This window comes from Cryptomeria japonica, chromosome 3, assembly GCF_030272615.1.
Source record: "Cryptomeria japonica chromosome 3, Sugi_1.0, whole genome shotgun sequence".
NCBI classification, from domain to species: Eukaryota; Viridiplantae; Streptophyta; class Pinopsida; order Cupressales; family Cupressaceae; genus Cryptomeria; species Cryptomeria japonica.
In genome coordinates, this window is record NC_081407.1 from 267,837,933 (window position 1) to 267,849,523 (window position 11,591).

Consider the following 11,591-nt stretch of genomic DNA (forward strand, 5'->3'; position numbering starts at 1 on the left):
TTAACGTTTCGCTGACATGACAACCGTATGGTGCTGACATGACAACCATATTTCAAGTACGTCACCATTGAGGTTTAAGCGCCCATTAATGTTAAAAAAAAAAGATTTTTTCTTACCACTTGCTTTATGTGGTAGATCTCTCTATGATTTCTATGTCATATTTTTTACCTTGGGATTGCATTGATCGAAACACCCCACTTGCATAGGGTCAGGAAACAGTATGGTCTTCGATAATTACAAAGGCTTATAGCCATGAGTATTGATTAAAACAAAATAAGTCTCTTGTACTATTTGATGGGTGAGTGAATGGGGGTTAATTCATTATTCTTTCATATTTTGTGTTGCACTGTTGCATTATTTTACTATGGAAAGGAAGGGAGATTGAGGGCGGCGGCTCAAACCTAAAACCACGACTATAGTATTTTGGTGCTAAAGTAGGGTGAATACAACACACTAGATTCAGATTTAGATTTCACTATACCCATTGTATATTTATCTCGATCTCTGATTGGGTGAGAGGATCAAGCATAGTTATGCAGTCAACCAAGACCAAAAAATAATGAATTAAACATATTATTTACAGCATGTTGGATAGGAACAACTCAAATCCACGTCTGCTAGGCTATTTTAATAATCTAATTCTAATTTAATGTTCACCATTATTTATTCTTCCTTTATTAAGGTCTATTTTCACTTCAAAATATATGTACTTTATTGGGGTATATTTTCACTTTAAAACATGTACAAAAATTAATTACATAAGACTAATTTTATAAAATTGTGATAATGTAGTTAAATGATTTTTATATGGTTTTAAAAAATAAAACAAAAAAGTTTAAAACTAATTACAAACTAAATTATATTGATATAATTATATTCATTATTTCATATAATATTTTATTTAATATAAATTATATTATTTATGTATATTGTATAAAAACACAATATTTAATACAAACATACATTTTATATACTGCAAATTAAACTGTATTATTATATATAATATTATAAAAAATGTAAATTATAATATTTATTTCTAAAATATATTATAAGTTTTATATTTCGATTGATTCAAAATAATTTCACTTAAGATAATTGGGTTTTTCATGATGATTTTTTACTTGAGTTTTATCATTAGTCACCTTTAAATATAATAGGCCTTCTATTAACAATATTATAGTTATTTTTAATAATTGATATTATATTCTATACTTATTATAGAATATATTACATATTAATAAATATAATTAGTATATAATATATTTTTAATATAATAAAAAATAATTTATATGGTCTCTCAGACCTCCTCTCTCGCTCTTACCATGTCTAGCTTTATCTTCTCATCTTTCCCTCTCCCTCTCTATCTACATCTCATTTATCTCTCTCTTATTCACTCAGCTCGATGCCAGAATAATTAAAAAGCTTACTTCTTTTTAAAAATAAACCCAACCCCGACATTCTTTTTTTCCCATTCCACATTGCGACAATATTTGTTATCTGGTGGAGACAGGGCCTATAGCTCAGAGGATTAGAGCACGTGGCTACAAATCACGGTGTCGGGCGTTCAAATCCCTCCTCGCCCACAACAGTCCACTATAGAGAGACTATGAGTATCTATAATAGATATATAGAATAAAATTCTCAAATTACTATGATTGCTCTTGAACTAGTAAGAGAACTGCGAATACCAATAGCTAAATTTATGGTTTACTATAAAGGTCCCTACACCGTGTATACTACTATTTTTCATATGTTCAAGATTCTATTATATAGAGAACATTTATTTGTGTATGACCTTCTTCTATAACTCTTTCTCATTGGTGCCAGGCGTATTGGTAAGAACCAAGGGCTCTTACTCATTCATTAAGATGCCTGCTTATTTAAATTAGGGTCATCTATTTACAAATTACAGTTTCGAGTGCTACTATATCCGCTTTGTTTCACGGTTTAAAAAGAAAGGGGTAGTTAAAGGGGTAGTTGCTATAGGGTAACCAGTAGGCCGGGGATAGAGAGGTCTTTGTTGGACTTTGGACAAAGTGCAATATACTTAGCTCACTGGAAGCTCTACAACACTGTATCGATCTATCAATATGTATCTCGGATGGAGGAGGGGAGGCAGCGAATAAGATTGTGGTGGTGATTGACTGCCGTCTCCAGAGAAACAAAGGAGGGATTGCTATCATAACCTATTATGCTTATAATATAGCCTAGAATAGGCATAAGAAGGTGGAGGTGTTTTGAATAAACCTTTGCATTGAATTTTTCAATTGTTGATGCACTTGTTATAGGTTGTTTCATTTCAAAGATATATATAAACTTCATACCTTCGTTATTCCTCAGTAGCTCAATGGTAGAGCGGTCAACTGTTAACCGATTGGTCGTAGGTTCAAATCCTATTTGAGGAGAGCTCTTTTCTTCAAGCACTTTTTTTTATGAACAAATAGCAAATTATTGTTTCAAATTATGAATAAGATATTGTCGATAACAGAGATCGGACCATAAAAAGAGTAAAAAATTATCCAATTTCTAGAGTTGAATTGGAGTAACCCTCTATTCACCCCAACAAATTTTTTTAAAACTTTTTTTAATTTCATTGATAATTTTATCCTAGCAATGTTACCAATATCTCCGTGTAGATTGGGAATAATCAAAACCTCGAGGCTAGCTCGCTCATTTATTTAAAATTATGAGTGACCTAAGGTGATTTGTTACTAGCAGTTTTTTGAAAATACATTCATCAATTCTCTCGAATTGATTTCCATCAAGTAGGCCTTTCATCTTTCTACCTTATGCAGACTGTACAACCTTTGAATCATGGGCTAGTTGATAAGATATGTGAAATCTTCTTCGATCTGCTCAGGAATTTTATTTTGGTAAATGAAGTATTAGAAAGTGGTAAAGTATGAAAATGGATCTCAACGATCGTACCTTCATCGGATCAATGACTCACCTATTTGTCTTTGCAAGCATTTCAATAAGTTTTTTCATAATCTTTCATTTTAAATTTTTTTTTTTCTCTCTATCTATTTGTTCCATGTAAACCAATTGATGAAATAATTGAATCATATTCATTCACAAAGAATATCAATTAACAATATTTTATTAATTTAAAAATAAATCCTGGGAACGACCTAAAAAACCTACTCCATTTGGGATTCCATCAATTGCCCATTGATCAAATGAATGACTTGTTTCAGCTAATCCTCGTATACCTTTAATCAAGATTATGTCATAATATATGTCTATATAAGCTTGGTAAAAAGACCAATTATATATAATATTAATCGATTGATCCATAATAATCTTCATATGAGGATTTGTTTTATGATATACATCCTATGATAAGAAGTAAATAGGTCTATATAGAATACAGGCAATCAATATACCGAGAAATGCTATACCAATTGAGGGGATTGCATCTATGAAAAATTCGGACCAATTCTCCGAATGTTTCTTATCAAAAGGGGTCGTTGATGAAGTAAACCATTGAGATAATATGTCATACCTCATTCCGCTTTGAAAAAAAGGAACTCCTCTTAATCCAACAAACAGAGTAAATATTCCCAATACAACTAAAGGAAATAGCATTGCCTTGCTCAATTCTTTCGGATATGCAAAAGATCCTTTATAAAAGAAAGGATAAGTGACAACCAAACCTCTGTTCTTTTTGTACAATCCTTCCATCTTATTCGAAATTTGAAATGCTTCTTTGGAAAAGGAATTATTCCTTCCTATAATTTGATTCGACATAGAATATGCTCTCATTCTATTTAATATCCTGGATTCCTCCTCTCCCCACATAGAAGTCGAATATAATGTAATATGGCTATTATATGAATTAACTAAATTTACGCGGAAGTCCCCTTCAAAAGTGAGTAAATACATACGAAACATGTAAAAGACAGTTAATCTTGCTGTGAACCAAGTTATCCCCCCCAAAATGGGAGAATATAACTTACTATCACTAAGAATTTGGTCTTTAGACCAAAAACAAGCAAAAGGTGGAATACCAAAAAGAGAAAGTGTCCCTAAAAGAAAAGTGATTCCTGTAATTGGCATATATTTCCTCAAACCACCCATAAGAGCCATATCTTGACTTTTACGGGGGCAATATCCAACAATGGGTTCCATGGAATGGATCACTAATCCAGATCCTAGGAACAATAATGCCTTGGAATAAGCATGTGTAATCAAATGGAACAAAGCGATTCGATAGGAATCTATCCCTAGAGCTAACATCATGTAACCTAATTGAGACATAGCAGAATAAGCCAAGCCTCTTTTAAGATCTTTTTGAGCGAGAGCCATAGTAGCTCCCAATAGAGCTGTTATTCCCCCTATCCAAGAGATAAGATACATTATTAAAGGTAGAGCTTTAAAAAGAGGAAACAATCGAGCTACAAGAAAAATTCCTGCTGCTACCATAGTAGCAACATGTATAAGAGCTGAAATAGGAGTAGGTCCTTCCATAGCATCAGGTAACCATACATGAAGTGGGAATTGTGCAGATTTGGCTACTGGACCTAAAAATAAGAGAAAAGCACACGAAGTAACAAAAAACGAACCAACCCCATCAATGGCAGTCAATTCATTTAATTTTTCAGACAAATATTGAAATTCGAAACTACCTGTTACCCAATAAAAATCTAGGATTCCTAATAAGAGTCCAAAATCCCCTGCACGGTTAGTTATAAATGCTTTTTGACAAGCATTAGCCGCATTGGGTCACGCAAACCAAAAACCTATCAATAAATAGGAACACATTCCTACTAATTCCCAAAATATATATATTTGTAATAAATTAGGGCTAATAACTAGCCCCAGCATAGAAGCATTAAAAAAATGAAGGTAAGCAGAAAACCTCACATATGTTTTATCATGAGACATATAATTATCGATGTAGATCATAACCATGGTTCCAACTGTTGTGACTAAAGCTAACATAATGGAAGTAAGTGGATCAATCAAATAGCCCAACTCTAATGAAAACTTACTATTGATAACCTAGGACCAGAAATATCGATAGACGGGACAGCCGGTAATCTGTTGCAAGAATAAATTGAAAGAAAGAAACATAGCTATGCTTAACAGAAAAATGCTAATAAGAGCCCATGTACGACGAAAACTCTTAGTTGCTCCTGGAAAAAATAAGGAGCCTAATCCGATTGGACAGAAGCTGAAAGCGGAAGGAAAGACATGATCCAAGCATATTTGTATATAAATTCCATAGGAAGATTAAATGATTATTCTAAATATTTTTATATTCCACATTCTTGGTTTCCAATCCACTAGATCCTGAAGAGAACAAAATAAAAACGATAGATCATGAATAAAGAAGAACGATAGAATATGGGATGGAAGGGATGGAATCCTATCGATTTCATATTGATTGTGACCTTTTTTCATCTTTTTTCTGCAAATACCAGATTGGAACCGATCAATACTGATACTAATCAAATATTTGTAAGATGAGCAAGAAGGAACTCTTTTTCAGTCTAGGTATTGCGCTATTAGTCATGTACACACATTTTTTTTTTATGAAATTTTCTATTGTAGATGAATAGTAGTATTAAGAATGGAACTTAATAGAAAATGAAACCAATTGGAATTCTTAAGATAAGAAATAATTGAATCTGTTAAAATGACATAGTGGCTTTTCATTTACTCAAAATTCGTGAGTATATACATATGTAAGAATTGATAATTATTATCAATTTGTATCGTGGATCCCCTATTGCTAATCAATATTATATAATAAGGTTGCAATATTATTCTTGCTTGTGATTTTCGTCAATATCATTAATTTCTAATGAATGCAAATCTTGCATAGCCTAAATAGATAGAATTAATCCTAATAGTTGGAATGTCTTCAACGTGTTTAACAATTGGTACCATACTCATCCAATGCATAGTAGAACATATCCCAAATATAATTTTCACCGAATGAATTTGATATCGTGCAAGTTACTCACACATGCAACATGACCATACATATTCAATACATTTTGAAGCATAATAGTGATTCTCAAATGTTGGCCAAACATGATTTAAATTATACCATCTAAAAAGGAGAAATCTTAAATATATTGTGCCTTCCAAAGGTTGCTTTTAGAAAAATTCCTTTGTTGAATGAGCAAACATAATTTAAATTGCATTTATGTGTTTGACCAAAGTAATTTATTTCTTCTTCCAACAACTAAGTTGGTACAACACATACTTTACCTTACACTACATTACTTTGCATCCAAAACTATGATGTACAATAATGAATATAAATACAACTATAATACAATAATGCATAAATTAAACCCCATAGACCAAATTGTAGAGTAAAAATATAGTCAAATTCCAGTGGGATTCACTTTCTCCACTGTAATCATTGCATGTTACGAAATTTCATTCATCAAAACATCAACAATCTGAGAATGTTTTATTTCTTGCAAATAGGGGTGTGAAATGCTCAAAGAAAAATTAAATCTTTATCAAGTACGAGTGCTTTTGGTGTCTAAGACTTGAACCTTTTCTTATAGTTTTTAATGTAAATTTTAATATTTATTTAATACAATATTACTTCCATTTTAAAGAAAAAGCACAACCATATTGAAAAGAAAAAATATTATCATATTTTGACTTTGAATTCAACATGATAGTTGTACGAAAGAAGGGTCAATCATGTAATTAATTTTATTCTTTTGCACTATTAGTGATGAATGTTTGTTAATAAATAAATTTATATGATTATTTTTATTTAATTTATTATATCTAAGGTTTTAGGATCTATAATTGATAGGCATTTCTAATCATACAAGAATCTTGAAGATATCTTAATCATCTATGGCTACAAAGTGCATTTAGTTGTCATTGGTCAATGCATAGTGTGCTTGTAATATTCATGTTCCATGAGACATTCTCACCAACCAAGATTAAACCACAATTGCACCTTACTATTGAAAACAATTTGATGCAAACTATTGTCACCCAAATACATTTCTCCTCCATCACAAATATATATTCATCTATATCCTTTCCCCTATCCTTTTCTACTCTCTCTATTTATTTCTTCTTCTCCCTCACTCCCTCTCTCCCCCTCTACCTCTCCCTCTCCCTCTCCATATATATCTCTATCTTAATATATTCCTCTCTATCTCTCTCCCCTATCTCTATCTCGTTACCTCTCCATATCACTCCATCTTTCTATATCTCTTGAATTATCCTTTATCATCAATCTACTTTTGTCCTTCTCTCTCACTCTATATATTGACCCTTTCAATCTTTATCTATCCCCTCCCTTCTTTCTCTCTTTCTCTCTCTTTCATCTACTTCTCCATCTCCATCTCTATCCCCTATCTCTCTTGCCCGTCCCCTCTCTATATCTATCCCATTATTTCCCCCTTTGTCTGTCCCTTTTTATACATCTATCTCTCCTAGTCCCTCTCTCTTTATTGCAAACATTACAAGATCTTCTTGCTAATGGAGCTTGATTATCATCCTAATTCAAAGGTTTTATTTCGGTTATGTTTGGACCCTATTTCCAAACCTTTGTTGCATAGACAACATCATTTGCTAAATTATGTATCATCTGCCCTCATGTACACCACATAATTATATGCAAAAATAGACCATTTTTTTTTTCTAAAATTAATCTCCCAAGCCTTTTCGGCGTACCCATTGCACACTAAGATGCAATTGCTAGTATTTAATTGTTAAAATAATTTTCTCTTACAATTATATATGTTATATTCCAATCATTAAAAAAAGAGAGGTGTACGGTTATAGTTATTCATTTGTGTGGCATGGAAACCCTAGGTCGTCCTTTGGTGCAAGCATTTACCGGTTGACATGAGTAGCGAAATGTTCTGCTTCTTACCTGTGTAGCGTGGAAACCCTAGGTCGCCCTTCCTCCGTCGCAGCTGCTCCACTAGTTGAAACATGAGCAGCAAACTTTTCTGCATTTTCCTGCGGCGTAATCTGTTTCTCAAAACGCCAAGCCATTTTCGCTTTAATTTCTCAATTCTTGCAGAGAGTAATGTTGGCAACAACAATGTCCCTTCAGAAAATCTCTTCGCGCACTTCGTTACCACCAGATTTAACACATCTCCAGCCGACATCGTAAAAATGGTTAAAAAGGAGCCCTCGTTGGGACGGCTGAAAACCCTGGTCAAGGTTGAGCAGCTCGCGGACATGCTTAACAGGCACGGCTGCACCGAAGATCAAATTGCAAAAATAATCAGACTGCGTCCCGCGTTGATGACGACAAGTGCGGAAAGAGTGCTGGAGCCCAAGATTAAAGTGCTAAAAGATTTGGGTATGGAGACGGAAAATATTGCCAAAATTGTAATCAGGCGCTCCTCCATCTTGACCTCTAAGCAGGAGATCCTCCGGTCCAACTCTGAATTTCTCAGGACTGTATTCCAGACAAAGGATTTTCTGATCAGAGCAATTATGAGAGCCCCCAGTATTCTTAGCCTGAAGGCCTTGAAATCCTCGGTTGCTTTTTGGGAGGGTTTTGGTTTTCGTGGAATAGAGTTAATCAAATTTTTGTTGTTTAATCCTAGGGTTTTGTCGTACAGCTCTCTGACGCCCGAGCAACTTGATCTCATTCGCAAGATTGGCATTCACAAGGAAAGAAAAATGTACAAATACGTTGTGAGCATGGTGGCCAACAACCGCATCGAAGTGTTACAGGTCAAGATGGACAATCTTCAGCTTTGCGGCTTATCGCCTGAAGAAGCCTGGGAAATAGTTAGGGCTGACCCTTCAGTCCTTACCAAGTCGGAGGAAAACGTTAAGAAAAAGATGGACTTTATGTTCAATCACATGCAACTCTCTGTAAACTATGTGACAAAGCATCCTCGCATGTTTACAATGAGTTTGGACAAGGTAATGAGGCCCAGGTTTTTAGTTTTGCAAAGTATGACAGCAATGAAAGGAGTAGGGGAGGATAATCCACGGGGACTTCAAACTATATTGATGATGGCCGAGGCCAAGTTTGTTGCCCAGATCATCCAAGGGCATCCTGAATCCGCTGCTTTGTGGACCGTTTATAAAAATGCCCTTGCTAATGTCTCAAAAAGCCCAAAGATAAAGTGGCGATACTGACCCTGTTCTTTCTGAGAGTACCAATAGGTGGAATGCATCTTGCTTCACTTGTTTCTCTGATGCACAAACATCTGCCAAATAGGTTTTCAGTTTTGTAAATTATTACATCAATGAATGGGGTGGAGAAGTTTAATCTGATGTAACTTTGTAGTACTTTGGTCATACAAGGGCGTACTGAATGCGCTGCTCTGTGGAGTGTTTATGAAAATGGCATTGCTAATGTCTCAATAAACTCAAAGTCAGTTCTCAGTTTCTTAGCATTTGATGTTTTTGGATTTGTTAAGCCCATTAGACTTAGTACAAAAATCACCTCAATACCCATGAAAGCCCATGCTATAGATGGTGTTGGTTACGGGTATGTGAAATGGCGGTGATCCTGTAATTGTTCTCCCTGAGAGCACCAATGTCAGAGAAACTGTGGAATACAACTTACTTCACTTGTTGCTCTGATGCAGGAACTACTGCCCATGTTTGGATTGTAATTGCACTGGTAATCAAGGTATGCTTGTAAATTGTTAGATTACTTTCGTTGAGTGTGAAGTAATTCTTACATTGAATTCATGCTAGATGTATTCTAAATGTATTGTTTAGCCTGTCGACTGTCATGGCATGTAATAGCTTCCATAGGACGAGAGATCGAATTAGTAACAACTCAACATCTCTAATGACTCTTTGTTATACTATTTTGCCCCTTACAAGTAGCAATCTAATTAATATTCATGTTGTCGTGAAGTTTTCAAATCTACCTATCATTATAAGATGTCTTCAACATCAACCAAAATTATCAACATATTTCAACTCGTAAAGGTTGTAACTCACATATTAATTTGAAATATACTACTTTAGATGTATTCCTTATGCCCTTTTTTAATCCTCCCATAAAATTGTATTTACATGCTATCAATAAACCGACCACAATAGTTTTAACTTGCTAAATCTTAATTAATATATTCTAGAATTGAAATTTATTATTGTATTCAATATGGGGACCAACCATAACACTTCAAACTTGCTAAATCTTAATTAATATACTCTTAGATTTGCAATTTATTATTGTACTCGATATGGGATTTTAGAGTAGATTATCCTCATGCTAAAAGGAGGATGGGATATAATTTAAACATAATTAATTGTTTTTAGACATCAATAACAATATAGACATCAATAGTTGTTATTGATGAGCATGCCCTATTATTTCGAGGGGCAAGTGTCTCTTTATTCATATATGTAATTTATTAAATATTCATTGTATTCATATTTTAAATTACATATTCATTGTATTCATATTCATATTTTAATATTTGTAAATGGAAAAAGTGCATACTCCCCATCGATGGGGTATTTCAGTTTGTATAGCTCTTTTTCTACACGGGGGTTGGATATATTTCGTAACCGAGTGGTATTTCTCTTATGATATCTATGTGTATTTAGGTACATATTGATGTAAATTTTGTACATGGGATTTCTTGTGGATATATTAAATGATAGGTGACAATAATACATTGGGACAATTAGAATAGTGTCTTTAGCAGTTGGTTGTCTATGAAATTTTTTGTTTTGTGATTTTTTTATTCTAATTAAGTATTCCAGCTAGGTAAGTATCTCACTTCTTCCTATTTGTTTGGAATATACTTACCTGGCCGGAATATATATCTTTAAACAACAATTTTTTGTTTTGTGAATTTTTTATTTTATAATAGAATTTAGGTTTAATCTTTAAATTTCTATGTTATATTTAAAACTTATTTTTCTTTGATTGGAATTATAATTAATTTAAATATTTATAAAAAATCTTAAAATAAAATAAGTTAATTATTTTATTATATTTATTTTCAATTAAAATAGTAAAATATTTTTAAAGAATTGTTTATTTTTTGTTTCCAAGTCAATGCAACAAACTTTTATCCAATTCAAAGTCATCAACTTATTATTTTTTATTTTTTGAATTTTATCTATTTTATAATAGAATTTAGGTTTAGTTTTTAAATTTCTACTTTATATTTAAAAATTATTTCTATTTGATTAAAACAATAGTTAATTCAATATTTATAAAAATTTCAAAATAAAATAAGTTAAATTTTTTTATTATAATAATTTTTTGTTCAAATAATAAATATAATGATACGTTTAAAATAATATAATCTTGAAATAATAATTAATAACTATACTGAAGATTAAATTTATCTTTATGAACAATTTTCTACACTATTTTTAAAAAATTGATGATGATGATGACAATGACGACGAAATATTAATAATATAATAATATTTTTTATTATGATAATATAAAATATTAATACAATAATAAAAACCATATAAGATAATTTATTAATTATAATATAATAATATTATAATCATAATAAAAAAGAAACTACTTTTTAAAGTGAAAATGCAAAATGCAATTTTTTTTCCTTTGCTACCGGAAGGGGGTTTTGTAATACTATATCTCCCCCCTATCCTTCAACAAGGGCAAATCGTATACCAATCTCAAA

At 32.3% G+C, this 11,591-nt stretch overlaps 1 non-coding gene and 1 pseudogene across 1 annotated transcript; one reads left to right on the forward strand and one right to left on the reverse strand.

The window, feature by feature from the left end:
- Nucleotides 1–2,333: 2,333 nt before the first annotated feature.
- TRNAN-GUU (transfer RNA asparagine (anticodon GUU)) lies at nt 2,334–2,405 on the forward strand. The gene has a single exon. It is a non-coding gene; the product is annotated as a tRNA-Asn (tRNA).
- Nucleotides 2,406–3,102: 697 nt separating this feature from the next.
- LOC131053321 (NAD(P)H-quinone oxidoreductase subunit 5, chloroplastic-like) lies at nt 3,103–7,992 on the reverse strand (annotated as a pseudogene).
- Nucleotides 7,993–11,591: the final 3,599 nt, after the last annotated feature.